Below are 26297 nucleotides of genomic sequence, written 5' to 3' on the forward strand. Positions count from 1 at the left end.
CTCTTATCTGGGTCTTTGGCAGCGGACCTGAGAAGTGATGCCTACAGCAGCCAGTGCAGAAGCTGCCTTGGCCTGGACATCCCCAAAAGTTTTGTTGTCTTCTAGCAGCTAGAATCCCCCAAAATTGAAGTAACTCTGGAAGAAGCCTGAAAAGTTTTCCCCAAAAGTCAGGAAAAAGAACCTATAAGCAGAGGGTGAAAAATTATTATGAGGCCCTGCAAGACAGACTGTAGAACTTGCCCAATCAACTCTCATAAGTTGATGGGGCCTGCCATTTGGAGCCTTTGTGTTTACGATATGGAAAACTAGCATTAAGCTAGGCACACAACATTTTACTGAATAAAGGAAATCATTGTTCTAACCAGGGACAACTGTTTTTATTGTGGGCTTGACAGTGTACAGAAAGATGGTTCACTCTAGATTTAGAGATGGTGATAAAAATGAGTCTAGATTTGAGTTTGTTTATTTATTTATTTATTTTCATTTGTGAGACAGAGTCTCGCACTGTTACCCAGGCTGGAGTTGCAGTGGCGTGATCTTGGCTCACTGCAACCTCCGCCATCCGGGTTCAAGCGATTCTCCTGCCTCAGTCTCCCGAGTAGCTGGGATTACAGGCACACACCCCTACACCCGGCTAATTTTTGTATTTTTAGTAGAGACGGGGTTTCACCATGTTGGCCAGGCTGGTCTCGAACTCCTGACCTCAGGTGATCTGCTGGCCTCGGCTTCCCAGAGTGTTGGGATTACAGGCGTGAGCCACCACCCCCAGCCTAGATTTGAGTTTAAAGAGCATTTGCAGAGAGAAATAGAACTGACATCAGAGAATACATTCAAATCAAATGAATTTAAAGGGGAAAAAATGCAATTTCTCCTAAATTCCATTCAAAGCCAAAACATTCAGATTTTCTGACACCAACTTAGCAAATGTAAAAACACAAGGGGATATTTCTTGTTGATAAGTTACCGTGGGTTCCACTAGCAGAGCAGGAGAGAGAAGCAAATATGCTGGGTAAACTCTATAGTAAGCCTGAGACTATGGCTGCACAGACAGAAGAGGAGAACACAGAACAAAACAGAAACTCAAAGGTTTCCTCATCCAGGGCAGTCTTCACGAGGACAGTTCAAATTCCAAACTGTTAGATCATTAAAGGAATAGGCATCTGAATAGCCCTACGAATTATTAAAATTCTTATAAATGGGAAGACAATAATGGCTTAGGAGTTGAGGTAATTACATAGTAACATTCTATTTTTCTTCACATTACGGGGACTAAGAATCTAAATAAATATGGGGGTGGGGGACCGATTACTTTAAATTTTCAGTGAAAAAGAGTTACAAGCTATATATAATGGCTTAATACTGGCCACTCACTCCATTTTGATGAGCTCCTGCTCATCAGAATATGTGCTATTTAAAGAATCTTTGTTGGCATGTCAAATGAAAAATGTGTTCCTCCTAAGTTTCCTCTGAAGTCTACACTTAGAATCTTGTATATAGTGGTCCTTGTAAAAAAAAAAAAAAAAGTACTAGTGGTTGTGATGATGAACAAGTTTTGAGAACATTCAGCTATAAAAGACCCTCTCTATAAGAGACATCAACAAGGTCTCTTAGGAAAAACAAGAAGTAGAAAACCAGACAAAACTCTTACAAGGATTATTAGAGGGCTTTCTTGTAACTATGATAATTTTTCCTCAACCCCATTGCTTGTCCTGTGCTACCCACTTGTAGCAGAAACACTGGGAGAGGATATTACAGTCTAAATATATCAAAATGAAACAGATATTCTGGGCCCTGTTAAGGCAATGTAAGTCTGCATCTTAAAACACTATTTTTCATTTGTTTAGGACCCTGTCTTAGTCTGTTTTCTGTTGCTGTAACAGAACAGCATAGACTGGGTAATTTATAAAGAAAAGAAATCTATTTCTTACAGTTCTGGAGGGTGGGAGGTCCAAGACCACCCCAATATCTGGTGAGGGCCTTCCTGCTGTGCCATAACATGGCTGAGGGCATCACACAGCAAAAGGGCAAGAGTATGCGTGTCAGTTCAAGTCTCTCTTCCTCTTATAAAGCCACCAGCCCCATTATGATGGTCCCACCCTGATGATTTTATCTAATCCTAATTACTTTCCAAAGGTCCTACATTCCATTGACATACAAATTTGGGGATTAAGTTCCTAACACATAAAATGTGGGGAACAGCAAACCATAGTAGACATCTATAATAAAAAATTAAGATAATACACATGAGGTCCTTATCATAGAACACATAGTGAAGAATGCTCACCAAACTGGTAAGGGGAATGGTGGAGAGGAAGAAGGAAACGATGACTGAGGTCTCTACCTTGCATAACTGGGTGGTTACAATGTTGTAAACCAAGAAGTATATAGGCGAAGCAATTTATGGGTTCACTGAGGGTGATAAATGTTATGGGTTTGAAGTCTGAGAAAGACATATTAAGGAGGCCAGGCACAGTGGCTCAGGCCTGTAATCCCAGCACTTTGGGAGGCTAAGGAGGACTGCTTGAGGCCAGGAGGTCAAGACTAGCCTGGGCAACAAAACAATCTCATCTCTTTAAAAAAAAAAAAAAAAAACATACATACATACATATATATATATATCTATATCTATATATCTATATATATATCTATCTCAATCAGGGAAGAAACAATTCAAACAGAACATAAAGAAGTCTAAAAACAAAAGTTTTCTAATACGATTAATATCTCATTTCTAAAGGTAATATTCCTTGTATTACAATACAGCATTCTCCCAAGATAATTCATTTACTTTTAAATGAGGGCATTATTTATAAATATCAATGTTTGTAAAAAGATAAATGGAGAGTCTAAGAAGTAATGGTGCTTATTTCTTGAGGTGCAGTTATTTCTGGCATAACTTCACATTACTGCACAGCACCCAGCAAAATATGGGTGATCTGTAATCTCTCTCGAGATCTGAGTCTATGTGTTCTCCTAATAATGTAAGTATCACTGTCATATATATCAGTAAGATACTTGGTTATTAAAGTATTGTATTATCTAAGATTTTTAGAGATCATTTCTTAAAACTCAGATTCTCTTTATCAGTTGTCTCATTCTGTCTTCCCTGAACAGATGATAAAATATATCCTTTGGGTTCACTGCACATGTCCCTCTGCCAAGAAAATAACATTTCAGAGGAAAAGGTTATGTCTTCTATGTAGTAATCATTACTGGAATGTTATGTCAGCAGTAATATCTTCCTGACATCTCTCACACCACAAATACAGTATTTTCTAGATTAACAGAATATGTAAATAAATTATCACTAACATTTTTCTATACTTTTCTTTTTCATTTGTTTTTAAGAGGCAGAGTCTCACTGTGTTGCTCAGGCTGAAGTGCAGTGGCACAACCATAGCTCATAATGCCCGGGCTCAAGCAATCCTCCAGCCTCAGCCTCCCAAGTGGTTAGAGCAGGTGTGTGCCATCACGTCCAGCTAATTAAAAAACCTTTTTTTGTAGAGACAGGGTCTCACTAATGTTGTGCAAGCTGGTCTTGAACTCCTGGCCTCAAATGATCCTCCTGCCCTGGCCTCCCAAAGTGCTGAGATTACACACATGAGACAGCACACCCAGCCCTGTCCTTTACTTTCTAGAGCTATCTTACAACAATTGATTTCCTCATATAGGTACTAGGTACTGGTCAAGATCGACTGTCATCTGATCCTTGAGTTGTCTCCTTGAAAAGCATTTCTTGCTCCTACCTCAGGGCTCTTCCCTTTGCTGTACCACTCTTCTGAAACGTCTTCACATGGTTCATATTCTCATTTTTACTGAAGTCTTTGCTCGAATGCTACCTCTCGGACAAGACTTCCCTAATTAGACTATATAAAATAACAGCCCACTCCATCATTCACTGTCCTCTTTCTTCAGTTTATTTTCTTTGCAGTAGTATTTTTCCACCACTTTAATTTCATTTATTCAACACTAAATCCTTACCACATAATACAGTACCTGGCACTTAGGAGGCATTAAGTTGAAAACTGCTGAATGAAATTAGTTTAAAAAAATAAACATTTAGTAAGGAAAGGCTTATCTGTAATCATTCGTTAAGATCTTGAGTACAAAAACTATTTCTTGGGATCCATATTCCTTCACAGTCTAAGCCTCTTAGAAGATTGTGATTAAAAAATTGGATTAGTACTTGAAAAAAATTTCCTAGAAAAAAGCCTCATGGACCACAGCGTACACATACCCTCAGATGTGACTCTGTGGAGATGTTTCCATAAGCAATAAAGTAATTAATTTTTTTTTTTTTTTTTTTTTTTGAGGCGGAGTGTAGCTCTGTCGCCCAGGCTGGAGTGCAGTGGCCGGATCTCAGCTCACTGCAAGCTCCGCCTCCCGGGTTCACGCCATTCTCCGGCCTCAGCCTCCCGAGTAGCTGGGACTACAGGCGCCCGCCACCTCGCCCGCTTCCTCATCATTAAACAAAGATATGATCCAGAAATACCATTTGTGGATATATACCAAAAAAAGTGAAAACAGGGACTCAAACAGATGTGTACACCCATGTTCACAGCAACATTATTCACAATAGCCAAAAGGCAGAAGCAACTCAAGAGTCCACAGACAGATGAATGGAAAAACAAAATGTGGTGTAGACACATAGTGGATTATTCAGCCTTAAAAAGGACGGAAATTCTGACACATGCTGAAACACAGATGAACCCTGAGAACATTATGTTAAGTGAAATAAGCCAGTCACAAAAGGACAAATATGGATTCCACTTATATGAAGTACTTAATCAAACTGATGAGATGGAAAGTAGAATGATGGTTGTCAGGGGCCAGGGAGTTAGTCTTCAGTAAGTACGAAGTTTCAGTTGGGGAAAATGAGAAAGTTCTGGAGATGGATGGTGGTGATAGCTGCACAATGTGAATGTACTTAATGTTGCAGAACTATATATACACTTAAAACTGGTTAAAATGGTAAATGTTACGTACTTTTAAGTGACAACTTAAAAAATGGAAAAAACCTCACAAAAAACATTAAAACAGAAAAGCAATGACATACCTTCCCTCTCCACTCCCTTTTATAAACATTCCCCCCAACTTCATGTTCCTTTTAATGACTGGAGTGGGAGTATCTTACATCAGAATGCGAATATATAGTTTACCAACAGCTTTTACATGTGTTAAGTCATTTTATTCTCACGCTACGTCTTCCATGTAGACAGCACAGGCATCATTCTCTATTCTCCAAATGAGGAAATTAAGGTAGAGACTTTAAAGTGACTTATCCAAAGTCAAACAAAGAGTAAAATGGGCCAGGTGCAGTGGCTCACGCGTGTAATTCCAACACTTTGGGAGGTCAAGGTGGGTTGATGACCTAGGTCAGGAGTTTGAGACCAGCCTGGTCAACATGGTGAAATGTCATCTCTACTCAAGCACAAAAATTAGCCAGATGTGGTGGTGCACCTGTAATCCCAGCTACTTGGGAGGCTGAGGCAGGAGAATTGCTTGAACCCGGGAGGTGGAAGTTGCAGTGACCTGAGATTGTGCCACTGCATACCAGCCTGGGCAACAAGAGTGAAACTCCTCCGTCTCCAAGAAAAAAAAAAAAAAGAGTAAAATGGCAAAGCCAAGACCAAAGACCAGGCCTTCAATCCCTCACCTAGTGTGTGTCTTATCCCCACAACTCCCGCACCCCTGCTAAACAAGACAGCGTCTCAGAAGTCTTCAGTCCTAAACCAACCTTTCTGAAGGAATCTGCCACGTCCACCTTACGCTTCTGTGTCCACCGTGCTGCTGTTTCTATCACTCAACCTTTAAGTCTCCAGTTTCTACTTTATCACCTAACTGAGGCAAAGGGAAAGATCTTAATCTCTCTAGCACTGTGTATTGTTGAACAGTAAAACGTTTCTTGATTGTGATTAATACTCCATAAATATCAAACCTCCTAATATTCAAACACAGAGGACAATCAAATGACTAAGCTTCTCTATTCTCATCCCTTCCTATTACTTGTTTTTCCTTCTTTCGCAGGAGATACTTTAATTTTTGTAATAAAAATGAAAAAATATACGATAAAAAAGTGGAGAAAATAGTTAATGGACCTCTAACCATTGCCAAGTTTCAACCAACATTTACCAACTGGTAGGTGTTTTTTTTCCTTTAGAAATGGGGTCTTGCTCTGTTGCAGAGGCTGCAGTGCAGTGGCACAAACATGCTCACTGTAACCTCAAATTCCTGGACTCAAGTGATCCTCCTGCCTCAGCTTCCCAAAGTGCTACAATTACAGGTATAAGTATCAACTATATCCCAGTCCACTATCTACCCAATCCCACTAGAATATTTTCAAGCAAATCTCAGCATATTATTTCACCTCTAAAAGGTGAAATAATATTTCCATATTTACCTCTAAAAGGAAGCATGTAAAGCAACTACAGACTGCTATCACATCTAAAATAAACAATAATTCCTTAATATGAAACTCCTAGGCAGTGTTAACATTTCCCAAATTGTTTTTTCTTTGTTTGAAGTAGGATCCAGATAAGGTCTACGCATTGTGACTGGATGACTATGTCTCTTCAATCTCCGTATACGGGTTCCTCCTCCTTTACAATTTTTTGTTGTCTGAAGAAATCAGGTTAGCTGGTAGTTTCCTATAGTTTGGATTTTGCCAAATGCATTACCATGATGTAGTTTAATAATGTTCTTCTGACTCCTGTATTTACAGTAAAATGATAGATATATCTAGAGCTGTGATCAGATTCAGGATCATTTTTGTATTAAAACATTTGGCGGGGGGGCAGGCGCGGTGGCTCACACCTGTAATTCTAGCATTTTGGGAGGCCGAGGTGGGTGGATCACCTGAGCTCAGGAGTTTGAGACCAGCCTGGGCAATATAGTGAAACCCCATCTCTACTAAAATACAAAAAATTGGCTGGGTGTGGTGGCATGCACCTGTAGTCCCAGGTACTTAGGGGCTGAGGCACAAGAATCACTTGAACCTGGGAGGCAGAGGTTCCAGTGAGTCGAGAGCACCACTGCACTCCAGCCTGGGCAACAGAGTGACTCTGTTTCCAAAAACAAACAAACAAAGCAAAAAACCTTTTTTGTTTTTGCCAAGACTGCTTCACAGGTGGAAGGTAGTATGTACTTCCAACAGTTAAGTTCAAAAGTCTATTGAATTCCCTTTCTTTGATATTAACAGTTATCAATGATCACCAACTAGAGCAATCCATTAAGGGGGTTGAAAAATGATCACATGATAGTCTATCATTCTTTCTTTATTCACTAGCTGGAATAGTTCTATAAAAAAACTCATCAATTATTCAGTTGTCCTGATGCAGTCTGTATAGAAAGGACAGAATAAATGAGTAACTTTTTACTTTTATTTACTAATTTTCATAACCATTAGTAATAGCTTCCTAGCATCCTTAAAGACAATCAGTGAGTTTTAAAAAGTTTTGAATTCATAGACTTACATCTATGTGACAGGTTTAAATCCTTTGTAGTTATCCTTATTGAAGTTCAAACTGTCCCATCTTTGGAGAGTAGAGCCTTATTCAAATTGGTTCCTGAGACCTTATGACATAATCCTAACCTCCGCCTCCGAAAGCTTCCTTACCTTTCTGGTATTACGACTTATTCCAGGCATACCTTGTATTTTTCTTGCCTTTGATTTGGAACCAGTCATTTCCTTAAAGAAGCCCTAATTCCTTTTAGTGGGAAATGGTATTCAGAAACCACAATCTCAGTAATAGGGATGCTCAATGCCTTTTCAGTACACAGATCTAAGACATTATATACACACACATCTATATAAACATGTACATAGATATATAAATGTACATTATCATTAGTTTACACTGTTGTTTCCAATTCAAATTCAGTTTTGTAGGGTTTTTACTCAATCTCACTGATCTTATTTCTCCTTTCTTACACATGAAAACCCTCTATTCTCAATGCAGCCTACATAATAGTTTATCACAAAATACACAACCTGAGAATAAAAATATTAACACTATCATCACCAGTATGATACATGAAAATCTTTTTATTTTTAATTTAATTTTTTAACAATTTTTTTTACCTTTAGGATATATTCAACTTGGAATATTCTACAAATTACTGTGTATGTAAGTCACTTGGAATTGTTTACTCTGTGTGATTATATAACCAACTGGAAATCTACTTTATAAGATTTATTTTGATTTTTAGTCATTGCATTTTTAACTTTGTTATATAATTACTTAAAGTATTTAAGTGGGTATAAAGTTAAAATTTAAAAAAAGATATATCCAAAGAATACAAATTGCTGTCCCTGTCTATTCTAGTCCCTGCCTGCCCCATAGGTAACTGTACTTATACTTTATGCAGCATTTTATATTCCCTGTTTTTTGGCTATTATCCATTGGTTCCCTACTATAAGCAATGCTGCAATTAAGTTAGTAACTTCCTTCTCCTGTCTCTCCCCCAGTATTTTAAGTGATATATTTCTATTTCCAGTGAATACCTATAGATAACCAGTGAGCTTATACTACATTTCATATATTCTCCCCACATTCTCGATAATTAAACTTTACCTATAAACTATCGGGTGGTTACATACTACACTCTCAGTCTTAGTTCTACCAATAAAATATATATTTAATGCTCATCATCAGCTTAAAGTACCAGTTAAAGAGTGTTAAGAATATAGGTCTACAATTCTTTTTCAAATAGAAATCTTTGGAGCCACATACATTCAAAAATTCACTTTTTTCCTTTGCTTTCAAAAAGAAATAATATGGTTAGAGTAAACACATCTGACAGCACTAATTTAAGCATATCCTTAGAATGACCTTGTATGGCAGATGCACCTGAATGTGTGTTCTGAGCTAGGGAATCCAGGAGTGGCCAACCCAGAGATTCCTTCCTTGTCTATAAGGACATCTGAGCCCCCAACCTGTCCCATGGAACACAAGCCCTACAGAAGACTGAGGCTCCAAGTTTCGGGTTGAATAAAGAGTGCCAGGTGGAGGTTGCTAGGTGGAAGTGCTAAGTGGAAATGCTATATAAACTGCATGCGTATGGCAGGCGGTTGTGGTTCTTCTGCCCAGCCCACCGCCACTGGACTGTATGTAAGGCAGTTTTCCTGTCCAGCCCACTGCCACTGGACCCTCTCCTTTGTATGTAAGCCCCCAGTAAAACCCCACATCTCCTTTGCCGGCTCTGGGACTCTTCTTCAGCCTCTTGAGCCTAATGCCATGCCCCCTGGAATGACAAAGGTTTGGCATGACATATGGTATCCAAACATTTACTGTATGCTACATAACTATCGCCAGTGAGATCTGGCACTGCACCCTAATTTGTTTGAAACATCAAACAAATTAATATTTTGCAGTAAAATATACTATTTAGACTAACTTATGTTAGTTTAGGTTTGGTTTTGCTGGCAGATAAATCTGGTTCATGTCAATGTTTGCCATCAAATTAAGTCCTCCCAAACCCCCTAAAATAGTTTTCAGAACTTTTGGGATTTCAAATTATAAATAAGAGAATGTGGACCTGTGGTTAAAAATAGTCTTTTCCCTTATCCGCCCACCGCCAAAAACAGTCAGGTCAGAAAAAATTTTTATTCATGTTAAATGAATATCTTTAAATTGACATTTTCTATAAAATTCCATTGCATTACTGCAAATGAAGATTAGTTAGTTGTTAGGGATTTTTAAGGAGAATCTTATTAAGCCATGTGGGGTTTTTTTTTCTAATATAACCTATTATAATTCAAAATAGCTGTCAGTCCCCTGCTGATACTTTTTTCCCCATTAAAAATGCATTTTTAAAAGAATATAAAAGTACATCACATTCCACTAATCTATGCAACAATCTTCTAAATGTAACCAGAAGAATTTTTCAAACTAGAAAATGATGGAAAGAATGCAGAGAAATGAGGTGAGTACGGTTCTTAGAATTTTGAGTCTAGTGAAGAGGAAAGTATCTGAATTTTTGACTTATCCTAAAATGACACTATACACACACACACACACAGAGTACATATATATACACACATTTATTTTATTTTATTTTATTTTAATTTTTATTTGAGACAGGGTCTTGCTCTGTTGTCCAGGCTAGAGTGGTTCACTCATAGCTCATTGCAGCCTCCAACTCCTGGGTTCAAGCAATCCTCCTGCCCCAGCCACCCGAGTAGCTAGGACTATAGGTGTGTGCCAGCAAGCCCAGCTAATAAAAAACAACAATTTTTGTTTCTTTTTGGTAGAGACGGGTCTCACTATGTTGCCCAGGCTGGTCTTGAACTCCTGGCGTCAACTGACCTTCCTGCCTCAGCTTTGCAAAGCACTGGGATTACAAAGCATGAGCCACCTCACCTGGCCGAAACTATATTCTTAGTGTTCTTGTAATATTTCTAGTTATGAAGTACTTCTTAAATAAAATATCTGCTATAAATGCATAGTAAGCGTAGTCTGAAATCTGTTATCTCTTAGCTGTTTAAATGATTTACAGCTGTTACTCTCCAAAGAGTAACAACCCAGGAATAGTCACTAGGGAAGTCTTCTAGATAATCATTCTTAAACGGGGTAGGAAAACCCAAACCAGTGAAGAAATCATTAAAAGAGATACTGAATTATTAGAAAAAATTTTTAAATGTGCATATGACTATCTTCTTATTTATGAAAACTAAATTTATATTAAATCCTAAATTTAAAAACTATTATGCATTCATATAAATTCAAATTTAAAATCTGGCCAGGTGACAGTTCATAAAAAACTATTTTCATTTCATAATATATCAAGGTTGCAGAAGTATGGCCACATACAAAATTTTACTTTACCTTTAAGAAATTCCTACACAGAACTGTGTTGTATAAATATGTAATAATTTACTTAACCAAATCCATACTGAGGGTCACATCCAATTTTTCAATATTATAAACAGCACTGCAATTCTTTTACACATATCTTTGCCCACTCTGCCCAGTCTAAATTATGTCCTTAGAATAAATTTCAAGAAGATTCTTGGGTTAAAGGATATACATGTTTCTAATTTGAAGACATATTGTCAGAAAAGTTGCAATTTACATTCCTATCAGCTCTGCATGAGAATGTCCAAAATGCTGGACATTATTCATCTTTGCAATCTGATGGAGGAAAAATTATGCCATTGCTAATCTCTTAAAAATTATTAAACTGATATTCATTAGTCCCCATGTTGCTTTATATTCTTTGCCCATTTTTCTATTTGGCTGTTCTTTTTACTAATTTCCAACACTTTCTATATTAATGTTAAAATAATAAATGGAAAATATTCACATGGGCCTTTTAAAACTATGATAGCTTTTGTCATAAATGTTTAAATTTTTCATATAGACAACTCTGTCTTTTCCTTTGTAACTTCTGAGTTTCCTGCTTCTTACTGCAAATATTTTTACATCAGAAAACAAATTTATATATAAATATATAAGTAGTTAGGACAATATTTGACAAAGTTCTTTCAATTTGTGTTGTAATCTCCAAATTAGAGTATGTGGGTAAATACTCTTCTATTAAGGAGGAAGTTAACATTAAATTAAGAGTTTACAACACGGTTATTGTTTCAAGTCATTTGGTATACCAACATTTAACATTTTATTAAGTCCTAAGCATTAAGCTAACTAAATTACCTGCTGTTGCTTGGAAGTGAGATGGATAAATTTTTCAGATAACTGTAGGGTGCTTTTGTTAGCCACTGAGGTGTACAATGTTAGGCTTGACTTTTTACTGAATTTCCTGAGAATGTTGTGCTTAATTGACACTATTCTTTCTCCATTATTTGTAGATATGTCTGTTCAGCCATCAGTGGTTCTGACATCTAGAACATTTTCATCACCCCCTAAAAGAAGTTCCATTAGAAGTCACTCACCTCAATTCCCCAGTCCTAGTCAACTACTAATTTAATTTCTATCTCTATTGATTTTGGACATTTTATATAAATGGGATCATATAATAACGTGAGCTTTTGTAATTGTCTTCTTTCACTTTAGCATAATGTCTTCAAGGTTCATCCATATTGTAGCATGTATCAGTACTACTTTATTCCTCTTTATTTGCTGTATAATATTCCATTGTATGGATATACCACATTTTATTTGATTTATTCATTCATTCATCTACCCATTGATGGACATTTGGGTTGCTTCCACTTTTTGGTTATTATGAATAATGCTGTTACAAACATTTGCATACAAGCTGTGTAGACATGTACTTCCATTCCTCTTAAGTATATGCCTAGGAGTAAAATGTATTTTTTTTCTTTGAGATGGAGTTTTCCTGTTGTTGCCCAGGCTGGAGTGCAACGGTGTGGTCTCAGCTCACTGTAACCTCTGCCTCCCAGGATCAAGCAATTCTCTGGCCTCACCCTCCAGAGGAGCTGGGATTACAGGCATATGCCACCACGTCCAGCTAATTTTTTTGTATTTTTAGTAGAGACGGGGTTTCATCATGTTGGCCAGGCTAGTCTCGAACTCATGACTTCAGGTGATCCACCTGCCTTGGCCTCCCAAAGTGCTAGGATTATAGGTGTAAGCCACCATGCCCAGTCTTTTTTTTTTTTTTTTTTTTTTTTAAATAGAGACAGTCTCACTCTGTCACTCAGGCTGAAGTGTGATGGCATGATCATAGCTCGCTGTAGCTTCAAACTCCTGGGCTCAAGTGATCCTCCTGAGTAATTGGGACTACAGTATGCACCACTGTGCCCAGCTAATTTATTTTTATTTTTTCTGTTGAGACAGGGGTCTTGGTGTGTTATCCAGGTTGGTCTTGAACTCTTGGCCTCAACTGATCCTCCCACTTTGGCCTCTCAAAGTTTAAGGATTACAGCTGTGAGCCACCATACTGGGCCTAACATGTATTTTTAATTATTGTTCCCCTTTTCCACTCCCCACTATAAGGTAAACTATATAAGGTCAGGGTTTTTGTTTTATTCACTGTTGTATCTCCAGTGCCTAGAACTGTGTCTGGCAAATATAGTAGGTGCTCAACAAATTTTGCTGAATGTATGAATGAAATAGCAAAAATGTTTGCTTGCTCTGACACAGTAATTGAGCAGAGATGGAGGGACAGTTCATATTCAAGATGGTAAAGAGATCATAATATTGCTGTGGCAAACTGAGAAAATGCCCATGTAACATAGACAACTGTAATTTGATCCTTAGTATTAGATTAAATCTGGTGCAAAGTAAGCAAAGTGGGTCAGGGAAAAAAACGCGAGATGAGGCAGGACATGTATGCAGACGCCAAGTCATGCATATTCCTGCGAAAAGGCTAAGAGTCCTGTAGTTAAGAAATCTGTTTAACTTTGTTTAATTCAGCCTTTCCGAACTTAATCACAGAAACCTTCATAAGAAAGAGTGCAGTGGTATGACCTCGACTCATTGCAACCTTTGCCTCTTGGAGTCAAGAGATTACCCTGCCTCAGCCTCCCGAGTGGCTGAGATTACAGGCATGTGCCACCACCCCCAACAAATTTTTTACTTTTAGTAGAGATGGGGCTTCACTATGTTGGCCAGGCTGGTCTTGAACTCCTGAACTTAAGGGATCTGCCTGCCTCAGCCTCCCAAAGTGCTGGGATTATAAGCGTGAGCCACTCCGCCCGGCCAGAATACACTTTCAATCATATTATAGTAGTCAACCTTTGCACTGAGCTAATGTTGATACTTTTTTTTTTTTCCCCTCAAAGAAATGGGGTTTGGTATGTTGCCCAGGCTGGAGTGCAGTGGCTAATCATAGGTGCAATTATTGTGCACTACAGCTTTGAACTCCTGGGCTTATAAACATATCCTCCTGCCTCAGCCTCCCAAGTAGCTGGAACTAGAGGCACACACTACCACACCCAGCTAATCTTGATACATTATGAAAGAAAACAACAGGTGAAGAAAAAAAGAACATTAATATAAAGTGATAATTGATTTTTTACTTATTTAAATTTTGAACTCAGAAACAGCAAAAGGTACTATGCCAAAAAGACAACATAGCAGGCCTAGGACTGCTATCCTTAGAAAGGCCTACATGCAAAGATGGCCCTGGCAGGTCTCTGGGAAACTGGGATTTTGGGAGCGTTTCCATAATTCCCTGACTATTTAATAAGGGTGATTTACTATGCCTGAACTGTGCAAACAACATGGTTTATGCTGAATATCCGCTTTCCTTCTGGGAGCTTAGAATTTGGTACAAGCTAGATAGAGGGTGCCTATGTGATTATACCCCAATAAACATCCTGGGCACTGAGTCTCTAATAAGCTTCCTTGGAAGACAACATTTCACAAGTATTGTCACAAGTCGATGCATCCTGTGTGGTTTCACTGGGATAAGACTCTCGAAGCTTGTGCCTGGTTTCCTCTAGACATTGCCCCATGGGCATTTTCACTTTGTATTTTTTTTTTTTTGCTGTAGTAACTCTTAGCTGAGTCATATTATATGTTGAGTCCTGTGCTTCCTCCTCACCAAACCTGGGGGTGATCTTGCGGATCCCAGTGCAGGCACAAAATGGGATACGATAAAATGTCTTTCTCTACTGTCCTCCCAAAATGAAATTATATTGTTTTGGGATAAATATTCAGCTGGTAATCAAGAGTAAAGCTATTTTTAAAAATCTGCAAGGAAATTACCCTAAAGATCAGAATAGCAGTGACCTTTAAGAGGAAGAAGAAGGTGGTTATGATTGGGAAGAGGCATGAGGGGGGCTTTTGGAAAACTTACAGTGCTCTATTTCATGGCCAGAGTGATGTCAGCTTTAAAATAGTTTTTTTTTAAAGTAAAATTTATTTAATGTACTTGGTATGTGTATTACTTTACAATAAAATGTTTTGTTGGAGCTACTACAAATTTGAAAGTTTCAGCTGAACCCTTGAAACGAAATCCAGTTCCTAAAAAGGATCTAGAAGAATGAATGAAAAGCTAAGTATTGAGTCATACGAAATGCTGATGATTTGGGGGCTGGAAAAGAGAGAGAACTAAGTAAAGTATAAAAGCACAAATCAGACTGGGTAGTGACCAGGATAGCCTGTATGTAAGAAGTGGCACTTGAATGAGGTTTACATCAAACAGAGAAATCATCCCTCTCCTATATGCTACCAGAAAGTTTGGGATACACTTCAATTTCCATTCTCACTCTGTAAGAGCAATGAATTAAGATTTCCATGTCCTCAAACAGATTAAGTTATTGGAGTACTGGGACTGTGTCTTATTTCAGTAACTATATAGTCCAAAGACCTTAAAGAGGGCCTGGCTCATAATGAACCTTTAATAAATGAGGTGCAAGCTAGGTGCGGTGGCTCACGCCTGTAAACCCAGCACTTCAGGAGGCCAAGGCGGGCGGTTTGCTTGAGCCCAGGAGTTTGAGATCAGCCTGGGCAACGGGCTGTTACAAAAAACAGAAAAATTAGCCAAGTGTGGTAGTGTGTACCTGCAGTCTCAGCTACTCCGGAGGCTGAGATGAGAGGGATCACTTGAGTTCAGGCATTTGAGGTTACAGTGAGCAGTGAGCCATGACTGCACCACTGCACTAAAGCCTGGACAACAGAATGAGACACTGTCTCTAACAACAACAACCAAAACCAAAAAACAACAGACAAAATCTGCTCTGGTCCTTGCAAGATGTTAGAGTTTAACCATGGAGAAATGTAGGCAAGGAGATTTCAATACAGAGAACAACTTAACAATTAATAGATACCACAACAGCCAAGATGTGGAAACAACCTAAATATCCATCGACAGATGAATGGATAAAGAAAATGTGGTATATACATAAATGGAATACTATTTGGCTTCAGAGAAGGAGGAAATATGGTGACAACATGGATGAACCTTGAAGACATTATGCTAAGTAAAAGAAGCCAGTCACAGAAAGACAAATACTACATAATTCCACTTATATGAGGTCTTTATCTAGGCCTGGTCATTACCCAGAATGATTAGTGAGTATCTAAAATAATCAAATTCATGGAATCGAAGAGTGAAATGGTGGTTGTCAGGGACTGGGGGGAAATGCAGACTTATTAATCAATGGGCATACAGTTTCAGTTAAGCAAAATGGATAAGCTCTAGAGATCTGCTGTACAACACTGTACCTATAGTCAACAATAACGTGTTGTATACTTAAAAATTCGTTGAAAGGGTAGATCTCATATTGTGTTCTTACCAAAAAAATTAAATAAGAATGAACAGGACAACTTATATGTGAGACAACATTAAGTGCCAGGAAATGAGATAAGAAAGGAAGACTTGAGAGTTGATTAGATTACAGAGAAGAAGAAAGAAAGGGGCAAAGATGATGCCATTGTCCAACTAGGTAAAGCTGATAAAATAAAAATGGAACAGCCAGAAAGATAGAGGAAAACTAGGAATATGTGGTCTCAATAGAATTCAAGAGAGGAAACTGAACTAGAAGAGAACAGATGTTTTACAATTCTTTTTTAGAAGTATGGCTGCAAAAAGGTTCAGAGAAGTGAGGCAGTAGCAGAGAGGCATGTGGAAGTATGACAAGGTAAGTGTGAGAGGGAGGGGAAGATATTAAAACAAATGAGTAAGTGGATAGAATGATGCAGGAAAGCTGTAGTTTTCAACTGGGGTGATTGTTCTCTCCTTCCACCCTCCCTAACCCCCACACTTGACAATGTCTAAAGACAGTTTAAATGCCACAACTGGAGAGGGGAAAGGGAAAGGGCACTATTTGCCTCTAACAGGTAGAAGCCAAGGATGCTGCTAAACATCTCACAAGGCACAGGGACAGTCCTCCACAACAAAGAATTACCTCGCCCCAAATGTCAACAGTGCCAAGGTTGAGAAGCCCTGTAATACAGTATAAGGAATACAGAAAAGAAAGATTAATCAAAGAAGTCAGCCTTCGGCAAGAACATTCAGAGAGGAGGAAGACTTTTTTGGTTCTCTCTCTACTGATTGAGAATTACAGCAGAATTACAGCTAGAAGTAGCTTTCAGATTTTCAATTTGAAAAGTCTATTGAAGTATAATGACATTCCAACTTCAACAAACACATGCACACAATGTGCATGTCTTACATCATTATCCACCATGTGACTACTGGATACAGACAAACTACTTTTTTTTTTTTGAGGTAACAGTCAAGGTTTAAAATATGGGATACTTTAAAAAACCTCTACACACACAGAAATTACATCTCTGTAATTTGTTAGAAGGTTAACCAGTATAAATGATCAGAGTCCATTTACTAGTATAATTTTATTTTATAAAATTTCCTACATACCCTTTAGAAACTAATTACAAATGATCCATATTTTAACAGTTCACAGAGGGATAATATGAGAGAGAGGCCTACAAAGCACTAGTTTTTACAGTTGCAAAGTGATACTGTTATGTAGTATAGGGCAAAAAGGAATTAAGAGAGGTTATAAAAAAATGAGCTTGTAACCATGATTAACTTGATCATAAAAATTTCACTTTGTATAATAAGTAGGCATAAAAACATTACTTCATTTACTGACACACACACTACGTGAAAGGTACTGAGAAGAATTTAATCAAAACACTCTCTCAAATAAGAATTTTCATTCATTTAAATATTTTCTGAGCACCTAGTATGTGCTAAGCACATGGGGATATAACAATGAACAAGACAGGCATAATTTCTCCTCCAAAGGTGCTTCTTTTAAGGGGGCGGTGGCTCATGCCTATAATCCCAGCACTTTCAGGGGCCTAGGCGGGCGGATCGCTTGAGGTCAAGAGTTCAAGACCAGCATGGCCAACATGGTGAAACCCCGTCTCTACTAAAAATACAAAAATTAGCTGGGCGTGGTGGTGCGTGCCTGTATTACCAGCTACTTGGGAGGCTGAAGCAGAATCGCTTGAACTTTGAACCCGGGAGGTGGAGGTTGCAGTGAGCCTAGATTGCGCCATGGCACTCCAGCCTGGGCTATAGAGCAAGACTCCGTCACAAACAAACAAGCAAACAAACATCCCAAAGGTGCTTATAGTGGGGCAAACTGTTAAATAGCCAATTACAATGTAGGGGAAGCATAAATCAGTGGAGATACAGACTTCTGGAGCAAAATGCCTGAGTTTGGATCTGACTCTGCCATTTCTAAACTGTATGATCTTGGGCAAGTTTTTAAAATTTTTCATTGTGTCTGGTAATAAAACTGTTTATCTTATACGATTCTTGAGAAAGTGACATTTGGGATGATATCCAAGACTGACAATAAAAAGTGTGAGCTTTCCTCAGAAGGAGAGGGAGGAATGCCAAAATAATGCTCGAAACAGCAGAGGGAACTAACCATGAGAAGGCCCATGGAGAGAACAAAACTGGGTTCATGAAGGAAATAAAGGTATTTCTATATAGAGTGCAGCAGACAGTAGTAGCAAGATACGAGCCCTAGAATCCGAAAAGGAGTTTGGACTTAAGAGAGTTGTTTGTTGTTTTTAAAAAACATATGCTATTGCTTATTTATTTTTATTTTTTAGATACAGGGTCTCATTTTGTCAACCAGGCTGGAGTGCAGTAGGGTGATCACTACTCACCGTAACCTCAAATTTCTGGGCTCAAGTGATCCTTCCACCTCAGCCTCTCGAATAGCTAAGAACTACAGGTACATGCCACTATACCTGGCTAATTTTTAAACTTGTTTTTTTTTTTGTAGAGATGTGACCTCGCTATGTTGCCCAGACTGGTCTTGAACTCCAGGACTCAAGTGATCCTTTTGCCTTGGCCTCCAAAGGGTTGGGATTACAGGGGTGAGCCACTAAAACCCAGCCTGCTTATTTATTTAAAAACATACACTATATGCTTAAACATACACTATTACTATTGCTTGATTTAAATGATTTTTTTAAATTCAAGAATTAGTAAGCCCACAGACATAAAGCACACACACAAAATACAAAAGAGAGATCTTGGTTTAAATAATCAAAAGTTGAAATCCAAAGAGCATTTACTTAATTTTCAAAGTGGATAGAGAAATATAAAGTGAGTAATTTTACAGATGTGGAACTAAAGCACAGAGAAGTTAACTGGGCCTTAGTAAAGTAAAAAGCTAACAACTAGACATCAAAACAAAAAGGTTTTTCTTCATGGACAAATACGTCCTTTCAGGATCATCCAATACATGGTATCACGTATTTTTAAAGGTATACTCTATCCCTTTTGTCTTCATTTTAAAAATAACTACAAGGCTGGGTGACGTGGCTCATGCCCATAATTCCAGTGCTTTGGGAAGCCAAGATGGGAGGAATTGTTTGAGGCCAGGAGTTCAAGACCAACCTGGGCAACATAGCAGGACCCCGTCTCTACAAAAAAAAGTTTAAAAATTAGCTGAGCATGATGGCGTGTGCCTGCAGCCCTAGCTACTCAGGTGGCTGAGGTAGGACAATCTCTTGAGCTGAGGAGTTTGAGGCTGTGGTGAACTATAATAGGGCCACTGCACTCCAGCCTGGGCACAGAATAAGTACCCTGTCTCTTAAAACACAAACACTGCAAAGCTGGGTGTGGTCATCTCAGCTACTCAGAAGGCTTGAGGATCGCTTGAGCCCAGGAGTTTGGAACCAGCCTGGGCAACACAGCAAGAACATGAATTGAAAAAAAAATTTTTTTTTTAACCCTACAAATTAATCTGTTAAAGTTTAATTTATTTGACCAAAGTCAATGAATGATGAAACATATAGAGTTTGTAAATTGTAACTCTTCTTCCCCATCCTTCCTCCCTTATCAGACATTACTGGTGAAGCACGTGACAGAACTATGACTCTGCAATTGAGGCTATGAGACTTCTCTGTCATAAGCTATCACTAACATTCACTACAACCTCATCTAGTTCTGTCACAAAGCTTTCTGCTTACAAGAAAATTCTCATGTCTGGTCTTAAGCAAGCAAAAAATATTTTAGGCAAGTCTGAAGACAAGAATAATTAGGTCTCATGAAGCATATTATAGAATTTTTCTCTAAAGAATAATTCACAAATGAATCCCAGATGAAATAGACCTAAATGTAATATTGCTCCTTCCATAAAGGACTATAGCCAGAAGACGGACATAGTTTTTATCTAAATGAAAATGTCTAGGTAATAACAAAGGGCAAGCAAAAAACAATGTCTGATCTCACTGGTTTTTCCATTTTTACTTTAAAGACAACAACACACCTCATGTTTATTCAAAAAATGGCTTACAACTAGCAGAGCAGAAACTCTTTGAAAAATTGCTTATAAAAGCACTTTTTCACGTTACTATTTCATCTTAACAACTCACTTACTGAATACCTATTATTCATCATGTGACACTATTAGACATTGTGCTACATCCTGTACACTTTGGTTCAAACCATACAGTCATGTAGAGGAGTCAGGCATACAAGCAATTATAATACAGGGCAATAAAGGATAGAAGAGAAGGGTAAAGTTCCAAAAGAACATATGACTATTGTGCAAAGTTCCAAAAGAACGTATGACTATTGGTAAAGGTACCATAACTCGATCTTGAAAAATAAAGAGGACTGTATCAATCAAGAGATTTTGGGCCAGGTGCAGTGGTTCACATCTGTAATCCCAACACTTTGGGAGACTGAGGTGGGAGTTCAAGACGCCTGGGCAACATAAGGAGACCCTGCCTCTACAAATAATTTTTTTAAAGTAGCCAGGTGTGGTGGCTACTTCTCAGAAGCCTGAAGCAGGAGAATTGCTGAACCCAAGAGGTCAAGGTTGTAGTGAGCTGTGATTCTATCACTGCACTCCAGCCTGGGCGACAGAGCAAGACCCTGCCTCAAAAAAAAAAAAAAGAGAATCAAGAGATTTTTGATGGCAAAATAACTCCAAAGAATTGTCTTGAAACATTAAGAAAATTATCTGTCATGAGAAGTCCTGTAGTGGGGATGGCTCCAGACCCAATAAAATATGTGGCTAAATGATGTTACCAAGGATCCAGATTCCTTCTACCTCTCTGCTCTGCCATCTTCAGGAAGTGCTTCATCCCTTGTGATCCCAAGACAGCTGTCAGTAGCAATAGGGGCCTTATGTTCTCTTGTTCACATACAAGAGGGGAAAGATTCTTCTCCCCCAGAAATAGAATGTCTACTTCCCTTCAAATCTGATTGGTACAAATAACAGTTTACAGGGAAGTGCCATGAGTTGACTGGTTTGAACGAATGGAAATCTACCACTGGAGGTGGTGACAAATCAGCTTCTCCAAGTCTGCTGCATGCATGAACAAAAACAGATTTCTGTTAGGAAAGAAGAGGAAAGTAGACATTAGATGGGCAGCTAACAGAATAGGCAAAGAATAAGAACTCCAAACAATGGGATAAACACACATAAGACAGAGGCACAGGGAACAAGAAACAGCATGGCTGGAGTGACAGGAAACCTAAGGTTGAACACAGTCTATAAACTCTTGTGAGTTTGTACCCCACTGACAAGATAAGTTAACAAAGGTATTTTAAGTAGAGAAGCCGTATGTTCCTATATATATATATATATATATTTTTTTTTTTGAGACGGAGTCTAGCTCTGTCACCCAGGCTGAAGTGCAGTGGCGCAATCTTAGTTCACTGCAACCTCCGCCTCCTGGGGATAAGCGATTCTCCTGCCTCAGCCTCCCGCGTAGCTGGGATTACAGGCATCCACCACCACGCCTGGCTAATTTTTGTACCTTTAGGAGAGACGGGGTTTCGCCATGTTGGCCAGACTGGTTTTGAACTCCTGACCTCAGGTGATTTGCCCACCTCAGCCTCCCAAAGTGCTGGGATTACAGGTGTGAGCCACTGCATCTGATCTGTTTTTTTAAGAACATAATTATCATAGTAATACAGAGAATAGCCAGAGATGGAGAGGTACAGTGAGAGAACAAGTTGCAGAGACTTAGCTGGCAGGCTGTTTAATAAGTAGTCCAGACTAATAAGGGAGTGGCAATAGAGAGGAAAAGAATGGAGTAAAAAAATACATACAAGGTAAAAAAGCTGCAAGATTTCCGTACCTATTTTAACAGATGAGAAAATTAATCTTCAGATAGGTTAAGTGACTCGCTTTAAGATCATAAAACTATAAACATCAGTCAGAATCTAAATAGAGGTTTGATTCCCAGTCCAGTGTTCTATTATATCACAACTATACCTATAAACCCCAATGATGCTCTAAAAGGGAACTATTTTGAATCCTGTAAACTTAAAGAATGTTCTGTGTATTGGATTAAAGTGTTTCCTATCTATTCCAAGTGTCCCCATCTATTTCAATCTTAACATAATGTTCACATGTCACACAATGACATGGATTTAATGTCAATTTATAAAACTAAGTATATTATGTTTCTAAAGTTACTATATTATTTGAAATAGTAAGGGTATCTGAAAGACTCAATTTGTGATGTCAAATTTACAAACTGTCCCAAATTTTAAAATAAAAGAAAAAAAACCACCACAGCATGGTGGTTCTTAAATCTTGACCTTGTTCTGCAAATAAGTGCTGAATGTCCGAATGTCATTATAAATCTGGAATCAGCAGACACTTGAAAACTTCAATTGAAAGTATGCCTCAGCTGGGCATGGTGGCTCACACCTATAATCCTAGCACTTTGGGAGGCCAAGGCTGGAGGACTGCTGGAGTCTTGGAGTTCAAGACCAGCCTGGGCAGCACAGTGAAACCCCATCTCTACAAAAAGTACAAGTTAGCCAGGCACAGTGGCACATGCCCGTAGTCCCAGCTGCTCAGGAGGCTGAGGTGGAAAGATTGCTTGAACCCAGGTAGTTGAGGTTGTGGTGAGCCATGATTGCACCACTGCAGCTTGGGTGACAGAGCAAGACCCTGTCTAAAACAAAGAAAATATGAAATAAATAAAGCCTCTTTCTAAAACTTTGGATTCTGATAACTAACTTCCACTAGCATTCACCTAAAAAGAAAACTGGGCCAGGCATGTTGGCTCACACCTATAATCCCAGCAATTTGGGAGGCTGAGGCAGGTGGACAACCTTAGGTAAGGAGCTTGAGATCAGCCTGGCCAATGGGCCGAAACCCTGTCTCTACTAAAAATACAATAATTAGCCAGGTGTGGTGGCACGTACCTATAGTCCCAGCTACTTGGGAAGCTGAGGCAGGAGAGAATCGCTGGAACCCGGGAGGCAGCAGTTGCAGTGAGCCGGGATCACGCCATTGCACTCCAGCCTGGGCGACAGAGCGAGACTCCGTCTCAAGAAAAAAGAAAAAAATGTCAAAAGAAAAACTGTTATCTCACTTTAATAATGATACTGTACCTGTTTTAGAAAAAGTCACTTGCCTAATTCTTCTAGAGTGGTGAACTTTGATTTTGCTTTATTACCATTGTACCAGGACCGGGTTAACAGGAAAATGGTTTTAAATAAAGCCTAGGCAACACTACAAGACCCTGTCTCTCACAACAAAAATGAGCCAGGCACGGTGGCACTTGCCTGTAATCCCAGCGACTCGGGAGGCTGAGGCAGGAGGCTCGCTGGAGCCCAGAAGGCCAAGGCAGCACTGACTTATGACTGCACTCAGTCTGGTGTCAAAGTGAGACTCTGTCTCAAGAAAATTAAAAAGTGATAAAATAAAAAATAAACATTATTTCCATTAAAAATTATATAATAACCAATATGATTTTTACTTTAAAAACCTTAGTCTTCTGCTTCTTGATTCAATTAACAACTTCAGTGAATACCCATGTGCCAGGCACTGTGCTAGATGCTAGAAATGCAAATGTGAGCCCAGCTGTACTATAGTTATTCAGACATATGTTTGTAAATTATTTGAGTAATGCCAGTTTTCCCCACTAAATAACTATAGTATTATTTTTATTCAACCAAAACAGGTCTGTAAAGGTACAAAGATGATGCCTAAAACATCAACTTCATAATATATTATTCTGTCAATGACACCAGGATTCTTTCACTCACCAGGCTAGAAATTCTTTCTTTTCAGCACCCACAAATGATTTTTCTTAAAACACACCTGTTAAAACACTCAACAAACCAGAAATATAAGGAAACTACCTGAACATAATAAAGGTTTTATATAAAAAACTCATGTTAGTATCATACTCAACAGGAAAGACTGAAAATGTTTCCTCTAACATCAGGAACAAGCCCAGGATGCCTGCTTTTACCACTTCCAGTCAACACAATACCGGAAGTCCCAGCTGAGATTAGGCAAGGAAAAAAATAAAAGGCATCCAAATTGGAAAGCAAGAAGTAAATTAACTGTTTGCAAATGACACGCTCCTATATGTAGAAAACTCCACAAAAAAGATTCCACACACACAAGAAAACTATTAGAACTAATAAATTCTGTAAAGTTGTAGGATACAAAATTAATACACAAAAATGAGTTGCATTCTTAAACACTAACAATGAATAATCCAAAAGAGAAATTAAGACAAGAATCCTATCTAAAATCACATCAAAAAGAATAAAATACTTAGGAATAAACTTAGCGAAGGAGACAAAAGACTTTTACACTGAAAACTAAAAAAACACTGCTGAAATAAAGACACAAATAAATGGAAAGATATTCCATGTTCGTGGACTGGAAGACAGTATTTACTTGTCAACATTACCCAAAGCAATCTACAGATTCAATACAATTCCTAACAAAATACTGATAGCCTATTTTTTGCAGAAATAGAAAAACCCATTCTAAAATTCATATGGCATCTCAAGGAATCCCAAACTACCAAAACAATCTTGAAAAGAACAAAGTGAAGTCTCACACTTCTTGATTTCAAAAGTTACTATAAAACTACAGTAATTAAAATAGAGTGGCACTGGCATGAAAACAAACTTATGGACCAATGGAATAGAATACAGAGCCCAGAAATAAACCCTCAAACTTGTGGTCAAATAATTTTCAACAAAGGTGCCAAGATCATTTAATGGGAAACGGACAGTTTTCTCAACAAATGGTAATGCAAAAACCCACACATATGGTAATAGACATCCACACAAAGACCTAAATTAAGAGACAGAACTATAAAATTCTTAAAAAAAAAAAAAAAAATGCTGGGCACAGTAGCTCATGCCTGTAATCCCAGCACCTTGGGTTGAGGCGGGAGGACCACCTGAATCCAAAAGTTTGAGACCAGCCTGAGCAACACAGTGAGTCCCCATCTCCTCAGAAAATTAAAAAAACTTAGCTAGACGTGGACGTATAAACCTGTAGTCCCAGCTCTTCAGGAGGCTGAGATGGGAGGGCTGTTTGAGCCCAGAATTCATGGCTACTGTAAGCCATAATCACACTAGTGCACTTCAGCCTGAGTGACAGAGCCAGAATCTACCTATCTTTAAAAAAAAAAAGAAAACATAGGGGAAAAGCTTCCTGACAGTGGATTTGATAATGATTTATTGATTATGACATGAAAAGCATAAGCAACAAAAGAAAATCTAGGTAAGCTGGATTTCATCAAAATTAAAAACTGTGTGTGCATCAAAGGACACTACCAACAGGGTGAAAAGGCAGCCTACAGAATGGGAGAAAACATTTGCAAATCATGTCTGATAAGGGATTGATATTCAGCATACATAAGTAACTTCCACAACTCAACAACAACAAAAACCTAATTAGAAAACAGGGAAATAATGTGAATAGATATTTTTCTAAAAAGAATACAAAAGATTAATAAGCACATGAAAAGATGCTTAATATCACCAATCATTTTTAAAAAATGCAAACCAAAAACACAATGAAATACCACTTCACACTCATTAGGATGAATATTAGGGAAAAAAAAACCAAACGGCAAATAACAAGAATTAGTGAGGATATAGAGAAACTGGAACCCTTGTGCACTGCTAGCGGGAATGTAAAATTTTCTGGCTATAAAATTCATTAAAAAAATGAAAGCAGAGACTCGGATATTTTTACATCCATGTTGACAGCAGCATTTTTCACAACAGTTAAAATGTGGATGCAACTTAAGTGCCCATCGATGGATGAACAAACAAAATGTAAAAATGGAGTATTATTCAGCCTTAAAAAGAAAGCAAATTAGGACACATGCTACAATATGGATGGACCTTGATGACATTATACTAAGTGAAATAAGCCAGATATAGAAGGACAAATGCTGTATAATTTCACTTATATGTGGTACTTACAGTTGTCAAAATAAAAGAGACAGTAGAATTGTGGTTGCCAGGGTCTGGGGGTAAGGGAAAACGGAGAGTTTCAGTTTAGAAAAATGTAGTCATGAGCCTAAGAAAACTCCAAATGAAAGAATTCTACAGATGGATGGTGGTGATGGCTACACAACAATGTAAAAGTACTTATGCCACAGAACTATACATTTAAAAACGGTTAAGATAGTAAA

The 26297-nt window shown here is 38.3% G+C and overlaps 1 protein-coding gene across 3 annotated transcripts in view; it reads right to left on the minus strand.

Annotated features, from left to right (window-relative positions):
• Positions 1-26297, minus strand: part of BTBD7 (BTB domain containing 7) — a 104862-nt gene that overhangs the window by 75581 nt on the left and 2984 nt on the right. The window contains exon 2 of one of the 3 annotated variants that reach the window (XM_073011278.1): positions 23044-23167. The exons of the other annotated variants lie outside the window; for them this stretch is intronic. The gene's annotated coding sequence lies outside the window, so the exon portion shown is untranslated. The remainder of the gene's footprint in view (positions 1-23043; positions 23168-26297) is intronic. 3 annotated transcript variants of the gene reach the window in all.

This window comes from Chlorocebus sabaeus, chromosome 24 (assembly GCF_047675955.1).
Source record: "Chlorocebus sabaeus isolate Y175 chromosome 24, mChlSab1.0.hap1, whole genome shotgun sequence".
Taxonomy (NCBI): Eukaryota; Metazoa; Chordata; class Mammalia; order Primates; family Cercopithecidae; genus Chlorocebus; species Chlorocebus sabaeus.